This window comes from Saccopteryx bilineata, chromosome 4 (assembly GCF_036850765.1).
Source record: "Saccopteryx bilineata isolate mSacBil1 chromosome 4, mSacBil1_pri_phased_curated, whole genome shotgun sequence".
NCBI lineage: Eukaryota > Metazoa > Chordata > Mammalia > Chiroptera > Emballonuridae > Saccopteryx > Saccopteryx bilineata.
Genome location: NC_089493.1, coordinates 286699345 through 286726281, shown reverse-complemented (window position 1 = coordinate 286726281; position 26937 = coordinate 286699345). Strand labels below are relative to the sequence as shown.

Genomic DNA, 26937 nt, shown 5'->3' with positions numbered 1-26937 from the left:
GGGCCAGTTATCCTGTGTTGATCCTTAACGCCAGACCGAAGGCTCACCGGGCATGCTGGGAGATGTAGTTTATTTCCGGTTTCCAAAGTCGGCATTTCCGGTTCCGCTGCCTGGGTCTCCCTCGTGAGCTCCTTTCCGGATCACACCTTGAGGTGTATTATTAGGGTGACTACAAAGGGACGTAATGTTCCAGGGGAAGGAGAAAGCAAGAGGACTGGAAGACTCTGGGACCCGAAAGATTATCGGTATCGAAAGTGAGTACGGTCAGCAATATCATGTGGGCCGAAAACGTAGGTCCCGCTTGGACCATGTGAAAGAGTGTTGAGGAGTACCGGTACTAGTTTAGGCCTGAGCATTCTGCTGTGTTTTGGGCTAACTGGGGGTAAGTGGAAAGGAGTCTTCCAAGTGGAAAAAGTTCAGATCAGCTTAGACTGGGTTGCTAGTCTCAGAGTCACTGTAACCTAGGGCAGTGAATTTTCAACCTTTTTCATCTTATGGCACACATAAACTACTGAAAATCTGCTGCACACCAAAAAATAATTTTTTTGCCGATCTGACAGGAAAAAATAGATATGACTTTTTATCATTCAAACCTGAGGGCTATTATGTTGGCTGTTCTCATTTTTTTTTTTTTTTCATTATTTTAGAGAGGAGAGGGAGAGACAGAGAGAGAGAAGGGGGGAAGGAGCTGGAAGCATCAGCTCCCATATGTGTCTTGACCAGGCAAGCCCAGGGTTTCGAACCGGCGACCTCAGCACTTCCAGGTCGACACTTTTTCCCACTGCGCCACCACAGGTCAGGCTTGTTCTCATTTTTTAATTTGACATTCTAAAGGAAAAGAGGGCAGTGCCCCTGTCTAAATAGGTATTGCGTGTTTTAAAAATCCTTGTGGCACACCAGTGTACTCCTTGTGGACCACCAGTTGAAAATCGCTGGTCTAGGGCGATTGTGTCCCCCAGGCTGCAGCCCAGCTGAGATCAGGCTCAGAACCTAAGGCAGGGAGTAGAGCTGTCCATACTCTTCTCTGAATTTTGTGTGCCTAATGATACCTCACATTGGACCTGCCGCACTGCCACGTACTTTCCACTTTAATGACAGGGTGCTGTGGTGTAGGCATTTGGAATTTAAAAATTGAGCTCCGTCCCCAAGCTCTCCCACTATTTGTTTGAATCTTCTTGGCCAGTGTACAACTCTACTTACTTCAGCTGCAAAGAACTCAGAATTCCTCTCTTCAGAGTGTATTTTCAAAGAAGTCAGTTTACAAAGGTTTTTTTTTTGTTCCTGTTGTTGTTTGAAAAAACAAGGACAACATGTTAGAGCGACAGCTAACTACCTGGAAGCTAGATGACATGCTCCAGGGGGCCGCGGGGAGGCAAAGGCCGTGGTCAGCAGATTGAAGGACTGAATCCCCAGCCCCAGCCCTTACTCAGATATTTATTAGCCAGTAAAAATAACTCAAGGAAACAGATAAAAGAAGTCTTCGGGGGTGAAGTAAAGGGCAAGGAACATACTGACTTTTAATCTCTGTTCTGAGAGCCTAAACATTTCTGTATTGCTGAATCTTATCCTGCTGTTTTGCTGATTCCAGTAACGGTCAGGCCCCTGAACTCTCGTCCATTCAGGGCTTTCACCCTAGGTTAGCCTCTCTGTCTCTGGTAGTTTACTTAACTCTGCATATTTTTTCATACCATATTTCTACAACAGATACCCTAATAGAAAATTCTGAGTAAGCCCTGGCCGGTTGGCTCAGCGGTAGAGTGTCGGCCTGGAGTGCGGGGGACCCGGGTTCGATCCCCGGCCAGGGCACATAGAAGCGCCCATTTGCTTCTCCATCCCCCCCTCCTTCCTCTCTGTCTCTCTCTTCCCCTCCCGCAGCCAAGGCTCCATTGGAGCAAAGATGGCCCGGGCGCTGGGGATGGCTCCTTGGCCTCTGCCCCAGGCGCTAGAGTGGCTCTGGTCGCGGCTGAGCGACGCCCCAGAGGGGCAAAGCATCGCCCCCTGGTGGGCAGAGCGTTGCCCCTGGTGGGCGTGCCGGGTGGATCCCGGTCGGGCTCATGCGGGAGTCTGTCTGACTGTCTCTCCCCGTTTCCAGCTTCAGAAAAATACAAAAAAAAAAAAAAAAAAAGAAAATTTTGAGTAGCAACATATGTTTGTGTGCTAATGCCAGAGAGATAATTAAGAGGATACTCAAAGGTCACATGGTTATTGAAACAATATTGCCCAAATTCACAGAATAAGTATTTGGATTTGATGGAATATCAGGATATTTTCAGCTGCAAGTAACAGAAAACCCAACAAAATCATGTTCAAAGTTCCCAGTTGCAGGTTAATTAATTCAGTGGTTTAGTTATACCATCAAAGTCCCAATCTTTGCATATTTCTTCTCTTCCATTCTTAGCATGTTGGTGAAGGCGCCAATGCATTGTGTCATGTACCTATCCTAAACCAGTCATTCTCAAGAATAAAAATATTTTTAAAAAAGGATTACCTGGCACTGAGAAGGACCCAGCATCCCCTGACAATATATTTGTACAAAATTAGGTCTCTCTTGGAAAAGAAAAAGAAGGAAATAAAGTAGGTAACTAACAGTATGCAACAAGTGGCATCTGTTGACAGCTTGCTTAAGAGCTAGACCTTGTGGGAATGGTTCACAAAAAATGTATCTGGGCCCTGGCCAGTTAGCTAAGTGTCCTGATGCTCCAAGGTTGCAGGTTCAATTCCCAGTCAGGGCATATACAAGAATTAACAAGTGTATGCATAAATAAAGGAAACAAAAAATTGATGTTTCTCTTCTCTCTCTCTCTCTCTCTTCTTCCCTCCCTCCCCATCTCCTCCCCCCTAAAATCAGTAATAATTTTTTTAAAAATGTATCTGATTATTCCAGGAGGAAGGAAAGAGATGTTGAAAGGACAGGTGTAAGAATGATAAAAACAAACTTTCCTACGGGCTAAACCAATCTAAAACATAAATGATTAGATGAGCCTGACCGGGCGGTGGCGCAGTGGATACAGCGTCAGACTGGGATGCCGAGGACCCAGGTTTGAGACCCCGAGGTTGCCAGCTTGAGCGCAGGCTCATTTGGTTTGAGCAAAAGCTCACCAGCTTGGACCCAAGGTCGCTGGCTTGAGCAAGGGGTTACTTGGTCTGTTGAAGGCCTGCGGTCAATGCATATATGAGAAAGCAATCAATGAACAACTAAGGTGTCCCAATGCGCAATGAAAAACTAATGATTGATGCTTCTCATCTCTCCGTTCCTGTCTGTCTGTCCCTGTCTAACCCTCTCTCTGACTCTCTCTCTGTCTCTGTAAAAAAATAAAATAAATGGTTAAGAAGAACTAATAGCCTGGTATATATTGGTCTAAACCAAAAGCATGTTCATCATAGTCAGAGTGCTGCTCAAATAGTCCTCTTTAGCCTCCTCCTTTGTTCTTATATTTAATGGTATTCTTTTTTTTTTTTTTTTTTTTTTTGGTTTAATGGTATTCTTATTTCAGGCATGTCTTGTGTCTTGTTTTGAACTTAGATTCTCTTGATTCTGATGTTTGGCCCTTTCACCAAGAGCAAGAGGCTCTCATGGCCCCTTCTTTTAAACTGTATTCTCATTATTACAAACAGATAAACACAGTTTCCAATGCTGAAAATGAAGCTTGTGGTGTTAACTCAATGGATAACCCATATCTCTAAAAATATGAAACAGTGTCTTCCCTAGGCCTTCTAACTACGAAAACCAAGCAGGAAAAGCAAGAAAGAAGCTGCAAAGCTTGATCTTGCTGAAAGTAAAGAGATGACACATGAAGTCTAAGACCAAGATTGAAAGAATAAGAGTTATATGCCTAATGTGATTTCTTTTTTAAATCAGAGATGCTTGACTATATATCCATAAATGTTCAAGTGAAATATTTTAATCATAAAAGCTTTAAGAAGTCTTCTGCCACAACCTTTTGACAAGTTTCTTTCTTTTTTTTTTTTGAAAGAAATGCTACAGAAGCATGTAGAAATTTATTGAACGTGTTTGGTGAAGGTACAGTTTCTTTTTTTCTTTTTTTTAAATTTTCATTTTTGTATTTTTCTGAAGCTGGAAACGGGGAGAGACAGTCAGACAGACTTCCGCATGTGCCCGACTGGGATTCACCCGGCACGCCCACCAGGGGCGATGCTCTGCCCACCAGGGGGCAATGCTCTGCCCCTCTGGGGCGTCGCTCCGCGGCGACCAGAGCCACTCCAGCGCTCGGGGCAGAGGCCAAGGAGCCATCCCCAGCGCCCGGGCCATCCTCGCTCCAATGGAGCCCCGGCTGCGGGAGGGGAAGAGAGAGACAGAGAGGAAGGAGAGGGGTGGGGGCGGAGAAGCAAATGGGCGCTTCTCCCACATGCCCTGGCCGGGAATCGAACCGGGGTCCCCCGCATGCCAGGCCGACGCTCCACCGCTGAGCCAACCGGCCAGGGCCTTGACAAGTTTCTTTATTTCAGCCTTTACCATAATAATTGTATATATTAAGATTCTTCCCATAACCAAACATCTGCTTTCTCTCTGAAGACCACATCATCTTTTTTTAATTAAAGATAACCTTTTATAATTTAAAAAGTAGTTTATGTTCATTTTAGAAAGTTAGTAAATGCAGCTAAGAAAAAATTAGAAAATTAAAGCACCAAAATTTTATCACTCAGATATTATCATTGTTTACTCCTCAGTATATGTATTTTCCTTGGTAATTTTAAACATGATTTTCAGCATTAATTGTTTACTAAGTTTGGTGTTTTAAACACTCCAGGATGGTATACTTTTTAGGGTACATTATTTAAAAATAGGTAAGCTATTTTACAGCCTTTAGAATATGTTACTGATGGAAAATTGGCAGAACCTTCTCACAGTGCATGGAAGAAGTTTAAGAACGGTTATCTTTTTTTTCTCAACTTCAGCAAGAGGCTTTTCTCACAGCTATCCAGAATGCCTGAGTGAGCAGTTAAGAAACTAGGTTCAGTCTGACTGGTGGTGGTACAGTGGATAGAGCGTTGACCTGAGACACTGAGGTCCCAGGTTTGAAACTCCAAGGTCCCTGGCTTGAGTGAGGGCTTGCTAGCTTGAGCATGGGATCATAACATGATTCCAAGGTCACTGGCTTGAGTCCAAGGTCTCTAGCTTGAGCAAGGGGTCACTGATTCAGCTTGAGCTCCCTGGTCAAGGCACATATGAGAAGCAATCAATGAACACCTAAAGTGATGCAGCTACGAGTTGATGCTTCTCATCTCTCTCCCTTCCTGTCTCTCTCTCACTCACTCAAAAACAAAATAAATTTAAAAACTACATTTACTAGTATCCAGTCTCTCATTGAGGGAATGATGGCTGCAGTGCATGCCTGCAGTTTTTACATTCACCAAAAACAAGAGGCTCTCATTATTTTGACACTAGGATCACCTCTAGCCAGGCAGGAGTTCCTTCATCAGAAACAGGCCCAGGGCTCTAAAATGGTACCTCCAATACATTAATCCCATTACCAGAAAGTGGCTTTGCTCCATGTCAACTCTAGCAGGATTCTTTTTTTAGTTATTATGGTCTGAGTTGCTTCCAAAGGAAGATTCTGGACCAACTGATACTGATTATAGAATAGAACAGAAGCTGCCACCAGGAAGTTCTGGAGAACAGTGAAACCTATAGAGAATGCAGGTTAGACAGTGAAGCTGGAGAAGAAACATTGGGTTGGATAGTATGTTAGTAGAATATATGCTTAGATAATTTCTTCCCAAAGGGACCATCAGATTGAGAGAGTTGAAATCAGTTTAATTATCTGAGACAACTGGCCTAGGAGTTATAGAGACAGCATGGCCAGGGGTGAAGTGATGGCCTTGCCCCTTTCTCCCCTGCAGCATCCAGAAGGGCAGTGCCTAAAGCAATGAGGCACTGAGCCAGCCAGAGTGGGGAGAAGGGTTCCAGGGGGTGAGTGAAAGCCTGCTGTCTCCTGCTGTGTGTGATGCTTTCAGAGCCAGAGGAAACCTACTCAAAGGGAATCCACTTTATTAGTCAATATTTTATTTATTTTTAAAGATTTTATTAACTTTAGAGAGAGCATAGAGAGAGAGAGAAAAGAAGGGAGAGGAGCAGGAGCGTCAACTCATTGTATATAGTTACTTCTCGTATGTGCCTTGACCAGGCAAGCCTGGGCCTCAGTCTAGCGACCTCAGCATTCCAGGTCGGCGCTTTATCTACTGTGTCCCCGAAGGTCAGGCCATTAGTCAATATTTTAAATTATTAATATTGAGCGATATAAAAGGTTTAGTGAAACATGCTTTTACTTGGCTGGTGAGTAGGTAAATGAGTACTTTAGTAATGTGTTCATACTGGAGGCATTGTGAGGTTTGAAACTAGTCATACCATTTGTCCCTGTAAATCTAATTTGTAAAACCTATCAGTATCAATTGGGCATCTGATTTCATTAATTATACAAGGAAACCCAAAATAACATTGGCTTAAACAAATAGAAATATATTTCTCTCCCACATAGAATCCAAGCTAGTATGTTAGCTGTGCTCTGGGAAGTTGTTAGGCACCCAGACTCCTGCTTTGTGCTTTGCTGTCCTTAGGGTGTTTTCTCTCATGACCCTAGTCCAGTATGGCTCACTATCACATCTGAATTGCTGCCAGCATCAAGGGAAAAGGGAGGGCATGCCTCTTCCTTTACAGGGCAGAACTTGGAGGTGGCACCTGTCACTTCCGTTCACATCCTATTAGCTAGAACTTATGTGGTCACATCACTACACCTAGATCAAGGGAGGCTTGGGAGCATGGTATGTATTTATTCTGGGTAGCCTGTGTTCAGGTAAAAAGCACAAGTTCTATTATAATTACAAGGAAAGAAAAAGTAGACATCAAGGGCAACTGGCAATAAGTGCCATGTTATCCTAAAGAAATAAGTTTAAAATGGAAATATATTGGGAAAACATGAAGATGATAATCACAGAATTATTTATAGTAGAGAAATATTGAAAATGACCTAACGTCTACATAGGAGGAAAGAGTTAAGCCAATTAAGATGATGTTTATAAGGAGTTTTTAATAACATGGTGAAAGGCTTCCATTATAAGTTTAAAAATGGGGTGCAAAATTGTACACAAAATGCCATATTTATTTTAAAATGTACTGAAAACAGCAGTAAGAAGACACAGTAATGTTTATTGATCATCTCTGGATGATGAGTAAAGGGTAATTTTTTTCTTCTTTATACTTTTCTGTATTTTTCTTACTTGTTAAAGTGGGTATATAGTTCTTTTATAACTAGCAGAATAATTGTCAGGGCATTGGATTTAGATATCCTGGGTTAAAATTTCTCCCAACAGCCCTAACATCTTGGGTCAATCATATAAACTCTTTAAGCCTCTGTTTCCATATCTACAGAATGGGAATAATGATTGTAACTACCTCATATGATTGTTGGGATGGTTAAATGAGCACAAAAGTATAGCATAAAAGCACTTAGCATAAAAAAAGTGCTCAAAGGCCCTGGCCGGTTGGCTCAGTGGTAGAGCGTTGGCCTGGCGTGCAGAAGTCCCGGGTTTGATTCCCGGCCAGGGCATACAGGAGAAGCGCCCATCTGCTTCTCCACCCCTCCCCCTCTCCTTCCTCTCTGTCTCTCTCTTCCCCTCCCACAGCGAGGCTCCATTGGAGCAAAGATGGCCCGGGCACTGGGGCTGGCTCCTTGGCCTCTGCCCCAGGTGCTAGAGTGGCTCTGGTCGCAGCAGAGCGACCCCCCCCCCGAGGGGCGGAGCACCGCCCCCTGGTGGGCAGAGCATCGCCCCCTGGTGGGCATGCCCGGTGGATCCCAGTTGGGCGCATGCGGGAGTCTGTCTGACTGTCTCTCCCCGTTTCCAGCTTCAGAAAAATACAAAAAAAAAAAAAAAAAAGTGCTCAAAAAGTATAAGCTTTATATTGAAACTAGAAAGCCTGGCGGTCATACGAAATGACCGCTGTTCTAGATATTATAAATTGTAATTAAAATGATTTGTGCAAAGGTGTCTGCTAATTCAAACTGAATTACCCAGGGCAGGCGGCGAGGACGCCCCTTTGCTTACTGTCCCACGAGGTTTCCCCCTTCTACTTGCTTAATTGCTTAAAGTAGAATGCAATGAAGGAAACCACTGGCGGTACATTTCTTAAGAGCCACCGCTAGCTCAATAAATAAAGGTGATTTAAATAATAAAATGTTAATTCACATGTCAAAGATCTCTTTGTACACATTTCTTGTGTAGATCTTTCCATCATTTTTAAGCTCGCCTTGCAGAGGACCAATTTTTTTTTTTTTTTTTTTTTTTTTTGTGAAGCTGGAAACGGGGAGAGACAGTCAGACAGACTCCCGCATGCGCCCGACTGGGATCCACCCGGCACGCCCACCAGGGGCAACGCTCTGCCCACCAGGGGGCGATGCTCTGCCCATCCTGGGCGTCGCCATGTTGCGACCAGAGCCACTCTAGCGCCTGGGGCAGAGGCCACAGAGCCATCCCCAGCGCCCGGGCCATCTTTGCTCCAATGGAGCCTTGGCTGCGGGAGGGGAAGAGAGAGACAGAGAGGAAAGCACGGCGGAGGGGTGGAGAAGCAAATGGGCGCTTCTCCTGTGTGTCCTGGCCGGGAATCGAACCCGGGTCCGCCGCACGCTCTACCACTGAGCCAACCGGCCAGGGCCTACCATCAATTAATTTTAATTTTACGTCCATTCTTTCACGAACTCTTGAACAGGCAACATAAAGTTGACCGTGTCCAAATGCAGGCTCAGGTAAAAAAATGCCAACACGCTTAAGCGTCTGGCCCTGAGACTTATTGATGGTCATAGCAAAGGCAAGTTTTACAGGAAATTGTCTACATCTCAATTGAAACAGCAACCCTGTTTGAGATGGAGCCAAATCAATTCTTGGAATGACATGTATTTCACCTTTAGAGGAGCCAGTCAAAGACTTAGCTATTATGACATTATTTTTCAATTGGAGAACCTCTAGTCTTGTACCATTGCAAAGACCCCTTCTGGTGTTAAGATTTCTTAACAGCATAATAATTGCTCCAATCTTTAACCTCAATTTGTGAGGTGGCATGCCAGAAGGCGGGACTATTTGAATGTCGTAGCAACTTCACCCCATTGGCTAGTACAGTTACGCAAGCAACCAATAAGTTATCGGCGACAAACAGACACTTAAGCCACATATAATAAAGAAGTTTTCAAATACAATTATTATATGTTGGTGTTTTAGCAATCAGATACATTAGTGTAGTCCACATATCACTTCCTGTAATAAGGTGTTTTCAAAAAACAAAAAGGAATAAAGCTGAATTTTGAAAATTAAACTGGAGAAATGGAAATAAAATCATGTTTCTGTAAAAATAAGTAATCTTAACCAAAGCCTTGAAAGTTAATCAACACATGACTTATAGATCTGTAAAAGATGTGTTCAGAGGGGCCCAATTTGAAGGGATCCAAAAGAAAGAAGAGTCAGCAAGAATCTGGCAAGCCTTTTAGCACTGCTCAGATACGAGGAACACTGGGAATTGTGGGACCAGCATTCCGACACTAGAGAAGGGTCTGTTGAGTCCTTTGCAGACTGAGTAGAAGACTCTGTCTTCTTTCCTCTTATACTCTGTTCTCAAGAACTTTCTGGTTGGTAGTCAGTCTAGTTTCCCAGAAACACTATAGAAGAAGTGTCTGGAAAAGGGATACAAGTATTTGAATAACAACTATAAAACAAGTAAACCAGCATTTGGCATCATTTGGTTTAAGCCTCAGTTTTATGAGTCTGACTGGTAAGCCCAGTCTCAGGGTACACTGAGAGTATAAGTGGAGAACCAGACCCTCCGAATATACTGGCCTGACTCTCTGAGTCCAGGCTAAGTGACCACATGGTCTGCAAAATAGAGATAATAACTGTCAGTATCTCTGCCACCTCTGTGTTGGTTCTAATTGCAGCAAGCAGTATTATCCTTTGTGATCCCTTATACCAGGGGTCGGGAACCTATGGCTCACGAGCCAGATGTGGCTGTTTTGATGGCTGCATCTGGCTCGCAGACAAATCTTTAATTTAAAAAAATAATAACATTAAAAATATAAAATAATCTCATGTATTACAATCCATTCATTTCCTAATGCTCATGTTCATGGTTGCAGGTGGCTGGAGCCAATCACAGCTGTCCTCTGGGACAACACCAAATTTTTATTGGATAATGCATATCGTACACAGGTCGTTGTATGGCTCTCAAAGAATTACATCTTAAAATATGTGGTATTCATGGCTCTCTCAGCCAAAAAGTTTCCGACCCCTGCCTTATACACTTGCATTGTTTTACACCAAAAATGGAATCTCTTTGAAAACAAAATATTTGGTTCCTGGTTGTATTGGCTTTGATCCATGCAAATGTTAACAAACCCTTCAGAACTGTGAGTCATAATCTATTCCACCTCAAGCCAGTCTCAGGGAGTTCTCTCCTTTCTTGGGAGTGCTATCAGGTGGTCCAGGGTCCTCTCAGACAGAACAGATGCTGGCCAACAAGCTGACTGTCCCCAGCTCTTACCATGAAATGGCTTGTTCATGATGTATTTCTGGGACCCTGTTTTTAGGGTCTTCCTGGAAAGGCTGTTTTTGGAAACCTAGCTGTCCTCCTGGGTGAGTCGGGAAAGTTATGATCCAAGAGAAAGCATCATGGCTTTAAATGATGAACCAATTTCTTTGTTCCTTGGCTTTCATCCTTCATGGTATTGCTAGGGAAAAAAGATTCATTCTGCATGCTATAAAGACCTGGCTGGGGTGGATGTCTTTCATCACCTGAAAAATGAAACAGCAATACCTACCTTTCAAGGCTGTTGGGAAAGGACATTTAGGAAGCACTGTAAAACAATTGAGTCGCAACTAGCAGACACTTGGCAAATGTCTGTTCACTATTACATTGTCCTGTGTAAGTACCTCTATTGAAATACTCATCAAACTATCTTATAATCACACATCTTCTCAAAGGTAGAGAATGTATCTCAGTCACCATTTGTACCCGCAGCTCCTGGCACAGTGCCCAGCTCTCTGTAAGTGAGGAAAGAGGAAAAGAAGAAAATTCGATATGCAAACATGGCCCTCATCTCACTCATGCTAGCTTTTTATCTATGAAAATGTCGTACTGCTTATCTGTGTAAATAAGATCTCTGAGAGGATACTAGACTCTGGCAGCAGTGGTTACCTGGAGGAATCTGGTAATCGGAGGGAAACTTACTTTTCCATATATAATTTTGTTCTGCTTTTAAAAATTTACCGTGGGATGCATGCTTCTAAAATAAATGTTTATGTCAAAAAATTCCCCCAAATTAAATAAAAGTAAAATTATCATGTTGGGACATTTGGGCAAGATGACAGCATTGGGAAATGCTGTACCCACTTTGTCCCACAACCACATCAAAATTACAGCTAACTATGGAACAGCCATCATTCAGAACCACCTGAAATCAAGCTGAATGCAAACCCTACAACTGTGGAATTAAAGAAGAAGCCATATCAAGACTGGTGGGAGGGGCAGAGACAGGGAACAGGCTGGTCCCACACCCACATGTGGCAGATAAAAATCAGGAGGGAATATCTCAGCTGCAGAGGTTCCCCTAGCCAGGCCCCTCAGCCCAGGGTGTCAGTGCCAGGAAAAGTCCCCATAACTTCTGACTATAAAAACCAATGGAGCCTGACCAGGCAGTGGCACAGTGTATAGAGTGACAGACTGGGATGCATAAGGACCCAGGTTTGAGACCCTGAGGTTGCCAGCTTGAGCCCGGGCTCATCTGGTTTGAGCAAAGCTCACCAGCTTGGACCCAAGGTCACTGGCTTGAGCAAGGGGTTACTCGGTCTGCTGAAGGCCCCAGGTCAAGGCACGTATGAGAAAGCAATCAGTGAACAACTAAGGTGTCGCAACGAAAAACTGATGATTGATGCTTCTCATCTCTCTCCGTTCCTGTCTGTCCCTATCTATCCCTCCTCTGACTCTCTCTCTCTGTCCCTGTAGAAACGGGGAGGCAGTCAGACAGACTCCCGCATGCACCCGACCGGGATCCACCCGGCATGCCCACCAGGGGGCGATGCTCTGCCCATCTGGGGCGTTGCTCTGTTGCAACCAGAGCCATTCTAGCACCTGAGGCAGAGGCCATGGAGCCATCCTCAGCGCCCGGGCTCCAATGGAGCCTTGGCTGCGGGAGGGGAAGAGAGAGATAGAGAGGAAGGAGAGGGGGAGGGGTGGAGAAGCAGATGGGTGCTTCTTCTGTGTGCCCTGGCCGGAAATCGAACCCGGGACTCCGCACGCCGGGCCGACGCTCTACCACTGAGCCAATCGGCCAGGGCCTAGGCTATTCTTAATGTTTTGAGGAATTGCCATACTGTCTTCTCTAATGGCTGTACCAGTTTACATTCTCACCAGTAGTGAATGAGGGTTCCTTTTTCTCCACAGCCTCTCCAACACTTGTTATTACCTGTCTTGTTGATAACAGTCAGTCTAATAGGTGTGAGGTGATATCTCATTGTAGTTTTTTTAAATTTTTTTATTTTATTCATATTTAGAGAGGAGAGAGACAGAGAGAGAAGGGGGGAGGAGCTGGAAGCATCAACTCCCATATGTGCCTTGACCAGGCAAGCCCAGGGTTTTGAACTGGCAACCTCAGCATTTCCAGGTCGATGCTTTATCCACTGTGCCACCACAGGTCAGGCTCATTGTAATTTTGATTTGCATTTCTTTAATAGCTAGTGAAGATGAGCATCTTTTCATATATCTGTGGGCCATTTATATGTCTTCTTGAGAGAAGTGTCTGTTCAGGTCCTTCCCAGAGGTGGATTTAACAGTGGGCACACCAGGTGCGCACCCTGGGCCCTGACTTCTGAAGGGCCCCACAAAACCCCAACTTTACACTTTTTTCTAATGTAAGGGGCCCAATATTTTCTTCTGTACCTGGGGCTTCAACTGACCTTAATCCACTTCTAGTCCTTCCTCATTTTTTTTTCCCAGAGGCAGAGAGAGAGAGAAGGATAGATAGGGACAGACAGACAGGAATGGAGAGAGATGAGAAGCATGAATCATTAGTTTTTCGTTGCGACACCTTAGTTGTTCATTGATTGCTTTCTCATATGTACCTTGACCACGGGCCTTCAGCAGACCGAGTAACCCCTTGCTCAAGCCAGCAACCTTGGGTCCAAGCTGGTGAGCTTTGCTCAAACCAGATGAGCCCATGCTCAAGCTGGCGACCTCGGGGTCTCGAACCTGGGTCCTCCACATCCCAGTCTGACACTCTATCCACTGCGCCACCGCCTAGTCAGGCTCCTTCCTCATTTTTTTTTTTTGTATTTTTCTGAAGCTGGCAACGGGGAGGCAGGCAGACAGACTCCCGCATGTGCCCAACAGGGACCCACCCGGCACACCCACCAGGGGGCGATGCTCTGCCCATCGGGGCATCGCTCTGTCTCGACCAGAGCCACTCTAGTGCCTGGGGCAGAAGCCAAGGAGCCATCCCCAGCGCCTGGGCCATCTTTTGCTCCAATGGAGCCTCGGCTGCAGGAGGGGAAGAGAGAGACAGAGAAGAAGGAGAGGGGGAGGGGTGGAAAAGCAGATGGGCGCCTCTCCTGTGTGCCCTGGCCGGGAATCAAACCTGGGACTTCCGCACGCCAGGTCGACGCTCTACCGCTGAGCCAACCGGCCAGGGCTTCCTTCCTCATTTTTTAATTGGATTGTTTGCTTGTTTGTTGCTGAGCTTTGTGAGTTCTTTAAATATTTAGGATATTAACTCCTTTTCAAAGATGTCAAGCCAGTGATGTTTGCGCTCAAGCCAGTGATCATGGGGTCATGTCTATGATCCCATACTCAAGCCAGTGACACTGTGCTCAAGATGGTGAGCCCATGCTCAAGCTGGTGACCTCGAGGTTTTGAACCTGGGTCCTCTGCATCCCATTCCAATGCTTTATCCACTGTGCCACCTGCTTTTTCAGGTGACATTGGGATTTTAATGGGGATTGAATTACATTTGTATATTGTTTTGGGTAATATGGCCATTTTAACTATGTTGGTTCTTCTAATCCATGAACATGGACTATTTTTTCATTTCATTGTGTCTCTTTCAGTTTCTTTGAATAATGCTTTGTAGTTTTTAGTTGATAGGTCTTTCATATCCTTTGTTAAGTTTATTCCTAGGTATTTGATTGTTGTTGTTGCAATTGTAAAAGGAATTTTTTTTCAGTTCATTTTCTGAAGTTTCATTGTTGGTGTATAGAAAAGCAGTAGAATTTGGAATATTAATTTTGTATCCTCTGACTTGACTGTATTTGTTTATTGTTTTTAATAGGTTTTGGTGGAGTCTTTGGGGTTTTTTATGTACAGGATCATGTCATCTGCAAAAAGGGACACCTTTACTACTTCTTTCCTAATATGAATGCCTTTTGTTTCTTTCTCTTGCCTGATTGCTCTAGCTAAGATTTCCAGTACTATGTTGAATAAGAGTGGAGAGAGTGGGCAGCCTTGTCTTGTTCCTGATTTTAGAGGAAAAGCCTTCAGTTTTTCACCATTTAGTATGATATTGGTTAATAGTTTGTCATATGTGGCCTTTATTATGTTGAGGTACTTTCCTTCTATACCCATCTTATTGAGTGTTTTAAACATAAGTGGATGTTGTATCTTATCAAATGCCTTTTCTGCATTTATTGATAGAACAATATGATTTTTGTCCTTTGTTTTGTTGATGTGGTGTATTACATTGATCAATTTATGTATGTTGAACCACTCTTGTGCTCCTGGAATGAATCCCACTTGATTGTGATGGTTTTGTTTGTTTGCTTGTTTGTTTAGTGAGAGAGAGAGAGAGAGAGGAAGGGAAAGAGAAGCATTAACTGTAGTTGTGTTGGTTTAGTTGTTCATTGATTGTTTCTCATATGTGCTGTGCATTGGAGGCTCCAGCCAAGTCATTGACCCCTTGCTCAAGCCAACAACCTTGGGCTCAAGCCATCGACCATGGGATCATGTCACTTGTGCCATACTCAAGCTGGCAATCCCACACTCAAGCTGGATGAGCCTACGCTCAAGCCGGCAACCTTGGGGTCTTTAACCTGGGGTCTTGGCATCCCAGGTTGATGCTCTATCTACTGCACCACCACTGGTCAAGCATATATATTATTTTAAGTTTTTTTGTTTGTTTTTTTACAGACAGAGAGAGGGATAGACAGGGACAGACAGACAGGAACGGAGAGATGAGAAGCATCAATCATTAGTTTTTCATTGTGCATTGCAACACTTTAATTGTTCATTGATTGCTTTCTCATATGTGCCTTGACTGCAGGCCTTCAGCAGACTGAGTAACCGCTTGCTCGAGCCAGTGACGTTGGGTCCAAGCTGGTGAGCTTTTGCTCTAACCAGATGAACCCGAACTCAAGTTGGCGACCTCAAGGTCTCGAACCAGGGTCCTTCGCATCCCAGTCCAACGCTCTATCCACTGCACCACCGCCTGGGCGGGCCATATTATTTTTTTTAATGTATTGTTGTATTTGATTTGTTAGTATTTTATTTAGGATTTTTGCATCTATATTCATTAGAGATACATATAAAACTACATACAGAGAAAACTATATAGAGATAGATGTAGTTTTCTTTTTTGTGTTGTCCTTTCCAGTGAGGACAACCATTTTTCTTTTTTTTCTTTTCTTTTTTTTTTGGTATTTTTCTGAAGCTGGAAACAGGGAGAGACAGTCAGACAGACTCCCGCATGCGCCCGACCGGGATCCACCTGGCATGCCCACCAGGGGCGATGCTCTGCCCCTCCGGGGTGTCGCTCTGCCACGACCAGAGCCACTCTAGTGCCTGGGGCAGAGGCCAAGGAGCCATCCCCAGCGCCCGGGCCATCTTTGCTCCAATGGAGCCTTGGCTGCGGGAGGGAAAGAGAGAGACAGAGAGGAAGGAGGGGGGGTGGAGAAGCAAATGGGCGCTTCTCCTATGTGCCCTGGCTGGGAATCGAACCCGGGTCCCCCGCACGCCAGGCCGACGCTCTACCGCTGAGCCAACCGGCCAGGGCCAGGACAACCATCTTGAATATCCCTGCAGCAACAGGTGGCACTGAAGTGAAACAGCTGTCCTGAAGATAAATGAGATCCTGAATAAGATGCTTAACATAGTGCATGGCACATAGTAAGCCCTGGGAAAGAGCTATCATTATTATTTTCTCATTTGTCAGTGTTTATAAAGTTTGAAAGCCTGGCTGGGTATCTCAAGCAGTGGTAGTCAACCTGGTCCCTACTGCCCACTAGTGGGCATTCCAGCTTTCATGGTGGGTGGTAGTGGAGCAACCAAAGTATAAATATAAATAAAAAGATAGATTTAACTATAGTAAGTTGTTTTATAAAGATTTATTCTGCCAAACTTAGCGAAAATCCAACATAAAGTACTTGGTAAGTAATTATTATTATATGCTTTAACTTGCTGTAACTCTGCTTTATAAATTTTATAAAGTAAAGTTACTTTGCTACTTTATAAATCACCATTACTGTGGAACCGGTGGGCGGTTAGAAAATGTTACTACTAACAGAGCTACAAAAGTGGGCGGTAGGTATAAAAAGGTTGACTACTCCTGGTCTAGAGCATCATCCCAATACACCAAGGTTTCAGGTTTGATCCTTGATCAGGGCACATACAAGAATCAACCAGTAAATGCCTAAATAAGTGGAAAAACAAATCAATGTTTCTCTCTCTCTCTCAAATCAAATTTAAAACGTTAAAGTTTGAATAAATATATATGCCCTTCTCAGTTTTGACAGTTCATCTTAAACCCGTTTTAAGCTCAGCTGTCCAATGGACCCTAGAAAAAACAGAATGTTGTTAACCTGTCATCAGCTAAGGAGTGTTTCTCACTTGAATGTGCATATAAATCACTTAGGAATCCTCTTACATGCAGAGTATTAGTTAAATGCAAATTGTAATTCAGTTGATTTGGGTGAGGCTGGAAGTCTTGTATTTTTATCAAGCTCCCAGGTTATGCCCATGCTCCTGGACCACAGACCACATTTTGAGTAGCAAGGACCTATATAGGGTTTTGCCTCTCTTGTGTGATTGAAGGGGTTACCACTGCATCCAAGTTCCATGGACAGCAACATGGGGAAAGGGGAGAAAGAGGACAAGGAAAGTGATCAATTTCTTTTTTCTTTTAACCCTATCTTTTTATTTAAAATTTTCCAAATGGGATTATTTGAAAGAACAGTGCTGTAAACACCTATGTAACTTTCACCTAGCTTCACCAACTGTTAACTTTTAAGCAATTTCCTTTTGAGGATATGACACAGAAGTGGCCTACATCCCTTTCCCTCTTGCCCATTGTAAAAACTCTGGCACATACTTTCACCTTTGCCCCAAGAGAGGCCAAGAAATATAAACCTAGCTTGACAGCTCTTTATCTGCTATGCAGGGTAAAGTTCTATTACTATGAGAAGATATTATAAAGCAGTTATCTAAAGAAAAGAAATAAAGAAGCCTGTCCAGTGGTGGCACAGTGGATAGAGTGCTGACCTGAGGTCCCAGGTTCAAAACCCCAAGGTGAGCCAGCTTTAGTGCAGGCTTGCCAGCTTGAGTATGGGGTCGCTGGCTAGAGCGCAGGATCATCAACATGATCCCAAGGTCACTGGCTTGAGTAAGGGGGTCACTGGCTTGACTTGAGCCCCTCCCCATCCCCCCATCAAAGCACATATGAGAAGCAATCAGTGAACAACTAAAGTGACACAACTAAAAGTTGATACTTCTCATCTCTCTCCTCCCCCTCCCTTCCTGTCTTTCTCTCATTCTCTCTCTAATAAATAAATAAACAAATAAATGAATAGAAGAAGAAAAGGAAGGAGGAAGAAGAGTGGCACATTGGACACTAGGGGACAATTAGCCAGCTCTAACACACTAACTCACCAAATCTTGTAACCAGCTGTTTTCAACAAAGTGGATTCTGAAAAAGATCGAATCTAAATTTGCAGCCCATCTCTAGAAAGCATATAGGGCTTCCAAGTCTGCATTTTACACACTCACCTCACTTTTAAGTGTCCTTCTGTTATTTATCTTGCTGTATTGTGTGGACTTTTCTAATTACTCTTAATTTTTTTTGCAACAAGTTTAATTGTAAATAATTTAATAATGACACATGTTGGGCAGATAAAATATATTATGCTCACTTTGTTAAAGATGGTGCTGCTCACGTGGAAGCCCGTTGCCCAGGTGATGATATTAGTTGCCCTTCTTGCTTGGGATGGGCATGATTATATTAATGTGTGTTGGGGACGGGCTGTGGGCAGGCAGGATCCTTGTATCCTGGGGCTTGGGTTTAGGACTAAGACTTTCCCACCCTTTTTGATGTGGGGTGGTGCAATCTCATGACGAATCCCATTATGCCTCAGATAAGTAACTTTGTATCAGAGACTTCCTTATTTGTATATTGGATTAAAGGTTTGAATCTACACTATAAAGTGGGGCAGACCGGTTCCTAGGATTAGCATTAGAGGAGAGAGCAGAGAGGAGAGCAGAAAAAGGCCACGTGGAGGAGGCTAGGAGAAGCAGCCAAGATGGTGGAGTGCTGAAGGAGAAGCCAATTTGCGCAGAGTTTGTGCAGAGAGAAGGAGATTGGGAGCAGAGGTGAATAGGCTGGTGAGCTAGAAACCTTTGATTCTAGAAAACTCAGGTAAATCAGTGGCTTTGGGAGCCCTGAAAGGAAAGGGAAGTATTTTCCCACTGTGTGTATTTCTTGCCCGCTGGGTGCAAGCTAGGATTAAAGCTAATGGCCCACCAGTTCTTGGCTCCATTGTTTCATTACCATCTGTTTGAATCCAATGCGAACCTGCACTGGCCAGGCTGCTGTGATGGTGGCCTTGGTTACTGGCTTTACAACACACTAAGTATAATTGTGTAGAGTGCTCAATGTTTTCTGAATGGGCCAAAACACAGTTTACCATAGCATTTTTGCTTACAGTAGCTGATTTGTGGTATTGAAACCTATAACCCTATAGGGCTGTAAATTGTATTGTATTAATTTTCATTTTGTCCAAGTGATTTTTTTATTTTTTTATTTTTCTGAAGCTGGAAACAGGGAGAGACAGTCAGACAGACTCCCGCGTGCGCCCGACCGGGATCCATCCGGCACGCCCACCAGGGGGCGAGGCTCTGGCTCTCAGGGGCGTCGCTCTGTTGCGACCAGAGCCACTCCAGCGCCTGGGGCAGAGGCCAAGGAGCCATCCCCAGCGCCCGGGTCATCTTTGCTCCAATGGAGCCTCGCTGCGGGAGGGGAAGAGAGAGACAGAGAGAAAGGAGAGGGGGAGGGGTGGAGAAGCAGATGGGCGCTTCTCCTGTGTGCCCTGGCCAGGAATCAAACCCAGGACTTCTGCACGCCAGGCCAACGCTCTACCACTGAGCCAACCGGCCAGGGCCGTCCCAAGTGATTTTTTTTTTTTTTTTTTTTTTTTTCATTTTTCTGAAGCTGGAAACAGGGAGAGACAGTCAGACAGACTCCCGCATGCGCCCGACCGGGATCCACCCGGCACGCCCACCAGGGGGCGATGCTCTGCCCACCAGGGGGCGATGCTCTGCCCATCCTGGGCGTCGCCATGTTGCGACCAGAGCCACTCTAGCGCCTGGGGCAGAGGCCACAGAGCCATCCCCAGCGCCCGGGCCATCTTTGCTCCAATGGAGCCTTGGCTGCGGGAGGGGAAGAGAGAGACAGAGAGGAAGGCGCGGCGGAGGGGTGGAGAAGCAAATGGGCGCTTCTCCTATGTGCCCTGGCTGGGAATCGAACCCGGGTCCTCCACACGCTAGGCCGACGCTCTACCGCTGAGCCAACCGGCCAGGGCCCAAGTGATTTTTAACATTTTTTATTTTTAAAGTAGGAACTTACAGAAACAGCTACAAGTAAATCAGCATTCTACCAGCCACTACATATATGTAGATAACAATAAATGATTTATTGTTTTACATCATCTTGTTATAGTACTCGACCTATTTATGTGATAAGGTATCAAAGAACTGTAAAACTTAGTATTGGCAATGCCATTTTAAAGAGGAAAAGTCAGGTTTCTTGCCCCCTCCTTCCTGTGGAGAATGGAGGGAGAAGAATGTGGGAGCTTCCTGGCTTACAAGGGCAATTGGATCATCTAGTTATAATTTAACTATAGTTCTCTGGAAGGACTGAGGTCACTACTTGCTAAACAACAGAGAAGATGGGACTTATCTGGAAACTCCCTCTTCCCCTTCCTTAAGATCCTTTAGAAGACAATGTTTACGTATCTTAATTAAAAATTCCTACACTGATTCTAACTCTTCCCTCCTGGAGTCCTGAGAGTGACGTATACCTCTAGACAAAGGGACCACGAGACCACTCCCCTTGCTTGAAAAACCTGCATTCTGTAACATTTTATATTCTTTCTAACAATCATCCCTCTTGAAATCCTTTATATGTATAAAAACTTGGAAACTAAACAAGCGGGGACTAGCTTATTAGGAAACCTAGCCCCAACACTTTTACCTAAGGTATTTTCATTTGGCCTCTCTCCTTATCCTAAGCTAACCATTTCGTTGTGGTGACAGGGATGGGGGGTAGATACTAGAAGATTTGGGGATGTCTTTGCCAGGTATGTAAAACAATTATCACTACTGTGTTATCTCATGGTGTATGATAGATATATGAATTTACCAGAACTTCCAACTGCCCTTTTGTTGTCCCACCTGGCTGCCTCACCTCACCCTTACTTACTGGATAATCGCCCCTGAGGCAGAAAAGTTCCAGAAAGTTGATCAACCGCCCAAGGAGGAGCATTCCAGAAAGCTGAAATCCTAAAACCGTAAAAGGGAACATACCAGAACTTTTGACTCAGTACCCCCTCAGGCTCTCCCAAGCCCTATAAAATTTGCCTCAGTCTGTAACTGGTGCCCTTCTCCCCAGAGAAGTGCCTGGCAGGGTTCCTCTCTTCCTTTCAATAAAGCCTGTTACTCTGGTCTTTTCGGACTCCCATGGATTCCAACATTTGGTGCTGAAACCCGGGACAGGGTACTAACTGCCTGGACGATCCCTCTTTGCCGTCCAAACTTACAACCAGGGAAGCAATGGGCAGTGGCAGCTCGTCCCAGGCTTACTCCCTGATTCTGTTTGGATGTGTAATTGTAGGTTGATTGGCCGGTGATCTGTCCCTGTCCCAAACCCCTGCCGGACCAGAGAAAGGTAAGGAGTTTCTCCCTTCCCCTTCCCCGGTTGGCCTCCAAATTTCTCTCTAAAAACACCCCTTCCTGGTAAGACGGTTTTGACTTCGGACCCCATATCTATGAGTGGTCTGCCTCTACTCCTTTATGGACTTCTACGAAAGTCTAGGCGCGCCTAGCCAGACCCCTCTCCTACGTTCCAGGATCTCAGCCCTGGAGTGAGAAACTCCTGTCTGAGACTCCCTTTTACGGAGATTTTCTCCTCTCGGAACTATGACTGAAGCGGACGCCCCCTTCTCTCACCAGTCTCTACTGTGGGCTCCCTCAGTCCAAACCGTCCAGCTAGGCTCCCCTTGGAATGTGGGCTCCTCCCAATCTCAGACCTCAGAGACTACTCCTCTACTCCTTCGGGACTACTCCTTCAGGACTCCTCTACTCCTTCGGGACTCACTCTACTCTCTGAGGTTCACAGTTTGGGAGGTTTCTACTTCGAGCAGCCTGCTTCTACGGACTTTCTCGAAAGTCTAGGTACCTAGCCAGGTTGCTTTCTACTACCATTACAATATCCTAAGAGATCTTGACAATTTCTGCCACCGGACGGGGAGGGCATCAGAGATTCCTTACATGCAGGCTTTCTTCTCCCTTTGCTCCTGTCCTTAATTTCTGTGCCACTTGTTCTACACACAGGCCATTTTTGGCCAAAGAAACCTCACCTAAAACCTCCACTCCTAATCTTTCCTTCGCCTGACTCCCAACTCTCTCCACCTCCTGCCTGACCCCTGGGGGCACCCTCTCTCAGGACCCCTCTCTGGTCCTTCTGCAAATCTCTTCCATTCGAGTCTCTTCCCTCCAGAAAGCTCCCTCCCCTCTCTTCACTGAATCCTCTTTTTCATTCGCCTACAAATAACATTCTCTTTCTCCTCCCCTGTTGGCCAGGGGCCCCTCCCTTCTCCACTGTGTTCTTAAACCCCTCCTTCCTCCTTACAGATGGGTGGCTCTGTCTCTTTTTCTTCTTCGACCCACCCTTACCCCTCCTCAGAGACTGACTGTGCCTCCCACTACCCCTCGTCTTCTCCCCCCTCCTCAGAGCTCTAATCTTTTTGACTCCTCTGACCACATGGCACCACGACCAACACTTTAATCTCCTCCTCCTCCTCCTGCAGATTCTGACTGTCCTTTCCATCCAGCTGTTCACACAGTCCATCTGTCTGCTTTCTCTCTTCCTCCCCTCTATGCTGACAACTCCCTGCCATCTCAAAAACCTTAAAAAAGCAGAGTTGTCTATTGAGCAGTGTGAGTAATGTTTTGTTTCTTTGTTTGTCATAAAATATCTCTAGTATAATTTTAATTGAAACAAGTAAAGCACTTAAATTTCTTAATGTATAATTTGTATGTAAAGTCTGTTTAATGTGTAACTGTGTCTGTTTCTAAGGCCTTAAACCAATAATTACCTGCCTCTTAAATCAGGCTTACTCATCCCCATGGACTCTCCCTACAATACCCCCATCCTTCCTGTTCAAAAACCTTCAGGGGCCTAACCAGGTGGTGGCGCAGTGGATAGAGCATTGGAATGGGACGTAGTGAACCCAGGTTCGAGACCCCAAGGTCACCAGCTTGAGCGCGGGCTCATCTGGTTTGAGCAAAAGCTCACCATCTTGGATCCAAGGTCGCTGGCTTGAGCAAGGGGTTACTCGGTCTGCTGAAGGCCCACAGTCAAGGCACATATGAGAAAGTAATCAATGAACAACTAAGGTGTTGCAACAAAAAACTGATGATTGATGCTTTTCATCTATCTCTGTTCCTGTCTGCCTGTCCCTATCTATCCCTCTCTCTGAGTCTCTGTCTCTGTAAAAAACAAAACAGAACAAAACAAAAAACCTTCAGGGGCTTATCACCTCGTACAAGCCTTATGCCTAATCAATGAGGCAGTAGTTCCCCTCCATCCAGTAGTCCCTAATCCCTACACATTACTGTAACACATTCCCTCAAACACCACTCATTTCATGGTCCTAGACCTCAAGAATGCCTTCTTTACCATTCCTCTACACCCTGACTCTTTTTTTTTTTTTTTACCCTGACTCTTTTTGTTTGCATTCACCTGGACTAACCTGGACACTAATGTAGCCTGGCAACTTACATAGACTGTCTTACCCCAGGGGATCAAAAACAGCCCACACCTGTTTGGGCAGGAACTAACTCAGGATTTAGTAGCATGCAATCTCAAAACTAGTACTCTCTTACAATATGTAGATGACCTACTCCTCTGCAGCCCCTCCCTGCCTGACTCAAGGAGACACACCTCCACCCTTCTTAACTTCCTCACTATGAAGGGATGTTATGTCTTCTCTGCTAAGGCTCAACTTCACTCTTAGTCTGTAGTCTATCTGGGCATCACCTTAACCCCCACCACCTGAGGTCTCACCCTAGATCAAACTCAGACCCTACACAGTCTCCAACCACCTACCACCACAGATCAAATCCTTTCTTTCCTTGGTCTAATAAGTTTCGTTAGACACTGGATTCCCAATTTTGCTCTCTTAGTCAAGCCCCTCAGTGAGATCTTCTGAGCATGGCTTTTAAGGTCTTTAATGGCCAAGGAAGTAACAGAAAAGACAAATAAGGCCCCCCAAATGTCAGGAAATACCAGATTTTGGCATATTCTCTTAAAGGCTCCAATGCCCTAAAAGGCTTCATAGAATTCCATCAGGGCCCTGATCAAGAGTGGAAAGAAAGGTCATTGAACTGAAGCCTGCCAGGCTTCCCAGCCCCACCAGTTGACACATCTGTGCTGTGGAAAAGGGACACGAGAAGGTAAGCTGCCTCCTTGCTCCATGGAGGAAGATTCAGTCTCTTCTAGCCCTGCTCCAGCTACCTGTGACCTGATCTTGTCCAGCATGCTGGGAATTGCCCAAGAACATTGTTCATGAGCCTAAGGTATTTCTTCCAGGTAGCAGATAAGCTGATCTCATTTCTTGGAAACACAAGGGCCATCTACTATGCCTTGCCTGAATATTTGAGTTTTATTTATCCCTCAAAGATCCCTCAAAGACTGTGGTTATTGACAGTCTAATTTTGTTGCTTTATTTAATGTATAGTATCTCCTTTATTCCTCTTGTCTCAATGCCCCATGCCTACTGTAGGCTGGGACTTGCTGCTAATTCAGGCTAGAAGCAGTGGTCACTAGGACTTAAACTCTAGGTACAAAGTGTAGAAATATAACCACCCTTTCCCTAAGTACTTGCAGGATTTACAGGTTACTCAGCAAACTGTTCAAAGATTGTCCAAGAGGCCCTTCCAGCATTACATCACCCAAGGACTGACTTTCACATGGACAGGTCCACACACTGTGATCCTGATAACTCCCACTGCTGCAAAAGTAGAAAAATGGCATGCCTTACTCCAACCACAAACTGGAAGTTGGTTGGTCTACATATGGCAAATATATGAAGAAACAAAGGACTCTTTTAATCAGAATTAGGGAAAATGGAAACTAGGGTAAAAAAAAAGTCAACTTAATTGTCACTAAAAGTTAAAGATTTTTAAATCAAGAGTTCTGACTAGAAAGGAATTATATGGTTTTGATAATAGAAGTTATAAGGCAGGGGTCCCCAAACTTTTTACACAGGGGGCCAGTTCACTGTCCCTCAGACCATTGGAGGGCCAGACTATAAAAAAAAACTATGAACAAATCCCTATGCATACTGCACATATCTTATTTTAAAGTAAAAAAAACAAAACGGGAACAAATACAATATTTAAAATAAAGAACAAGTAAATTTAAATCAACAAACTGACCAGTATTTCAATGGGAACTATGCTCCTCTCACTGACCACCAATGAAAGAGGTGCCCCTTCTGGAAGTGCAGCGGGGCTGGATAAATGGCCTCAGGGGGCCGCATGTGGCCCTGCGGGCCGTAGTTTGGGGACCCCTGGTATAAGGTATGGAAATACTTTTGAAAGAAAAAGGAAAAGCAAGTTGTTATGAAGGCCAGTTATTTCTGGATAAGAAAGTGCATGAAAACTGAAGGTTTATGTAAATTGTAGAAGGTTTGTGCAGGTTGTAGGAAGTTTGTACAGAGAAAAAAGAATTTGAACAGTCAGAAAACTGGTTTTCGAAGAATGTTTGATTAGTCACCCTACCTAACAATCCTCTACTCTCCCCACTTATTGGGGCAGCTCTTTCCTCCACTCTGACCATCTGGAGCTCAGAAACAGAGAAACGAAACTGACCCTTTGTCCTTCTATTCTCCACTCACCTCTCAACCTGCCTCACCCAATCAAAGGCTTTCTATTTGTGTGGAACCAACACCTATATGTGTCTCCCTACTAATTGGACAGAAACCTGTACCCTAATCTATCTCACCCCAAATATCAATCTAATCCCACCCCCATGAGCCTCTTCCAATTCCTAGTATACTACCCGTCAATCTTAGGACCAAATGAGCTATACAGGTAATCCCTCTTCTTGTTGCTTTAAAAATTTCTATAAAAATAGGTCTAGGGGCAGGGGGACTGGCCACTTCCCTATCGTATTCCTACTCCCTCTCTCTCTGAAGCCCAGCGAATTCGTAAACATGGAATCAGTGATTTCACACAAACTGGGTGTCTTGACTATTGCCTTTCATTGGACCACTCACTCTACTATTTATTTTTCTTACTTTTGGACCCTGCCTCTTACATTTGTTCACTAGTTTCTTACAGAACTGAATGCAGACCTTTGCCAATCAGAAAAGTGGAAAAATCTACCTAACCCTACACACCAACCCTGAAACCTGCCCTCGCGAAACAGAAGAATCTGGAACCCTATAAATACACTCCTACTCCAACTGCCCCAGGGAGAGGTTCACAAAGGAGGCCCCCAATAGGGATAACAGCAGAAAGTAGCTCCAGAAGGTGGCTGGTCTGAGACAAGCTCCTTCCTGAACCCCATACCCTCTCCTCCCCCCCCCCTTTTTTCCTTTTTTATCATACCACAGAGTTGAGAAATGATATATGAATTTACCAGAACTTCCAACTGCCCTTTTGTTTGTCCCACCTGGCTGCCTGACCTCACCCTTACTTACTGGATAATCGCCCCGAGGCAGAAAAGTTCCAGAAAGCTGATCAACCGCCCAAAGAGGAGCATTCCAGAAAGCTGAAATCCTAAAACCGTAAAAGGGAACATACCAGGACTTTTGACTCAGTACCCCCTCAGGCTCTCCCAAGCCCTATAAAATTCCCCTCATAGTCTGTAACTGGTGCCCTTCTCCCCGGAGAAGTGCCTGGCAGGGTTCCTCTCTTCCTTTCAATAAAGCCTGTTACTCTGGTCTTTTCAGACTACCATGGATTCCAACAGTGTAGGAATGCTTTTTCCTTTTAATAGATCCTATAAATACATGTAAGCTTGTTAGTAATTGAATATTGTACCATGCTCCCTCCTTACCCACCCCAACCAGTACTTGATTTTGTATAAAAGGTCTAGAACAGTAAAAGGGCCTACATGATTTGGGATCGTGCCCCGTGTAGCTAGCTGGTTAATGAATAAACTCCTCAAATCCCTTCTGTAACCTGCCTGGTGTCTCTGTGTAACCCATGGATTGCAGTACTTTACAACATTTATACCAGTTACCTTTATAACTGTAATCTCTTTAGGTGCCATTTCCTCGTCAAAGTATTAAAAGAATGTGCTTTTAACATTTCTAATGTAACATACTGTTTTTCTTATTTAGACTTTAAATGTGTGATAACGTTTATTCTCCAGAATATGAATTAAATCTTTTAAAGCA

The 26937-nt window shown here is 44.5% G+C and overlaps 1 long non-coding RNA gene across 2 annotated transcripts; it reads left to right on the top strand.

The window, feature by feature from the left end:
* The first annotated feature begins 113 nt into the window (after positions 1-113).
* On the top strand, positions 114-26937 carry LOC136336538 (uncharacterized). 2 transcript variants are annotated; one of them, XR_010731471.1, is made up of 4 exons: positions 114-254; positions 648-795; positions 21141-21194; positions 25864-26937. It is a non-coding gene; the product is annotated as an uncharacterized lncRNA (long non-coding RNA). The 2 variants fall into 2 exon arrangements; XR_010731470.1 differs by lacking the exon at positions 648-795.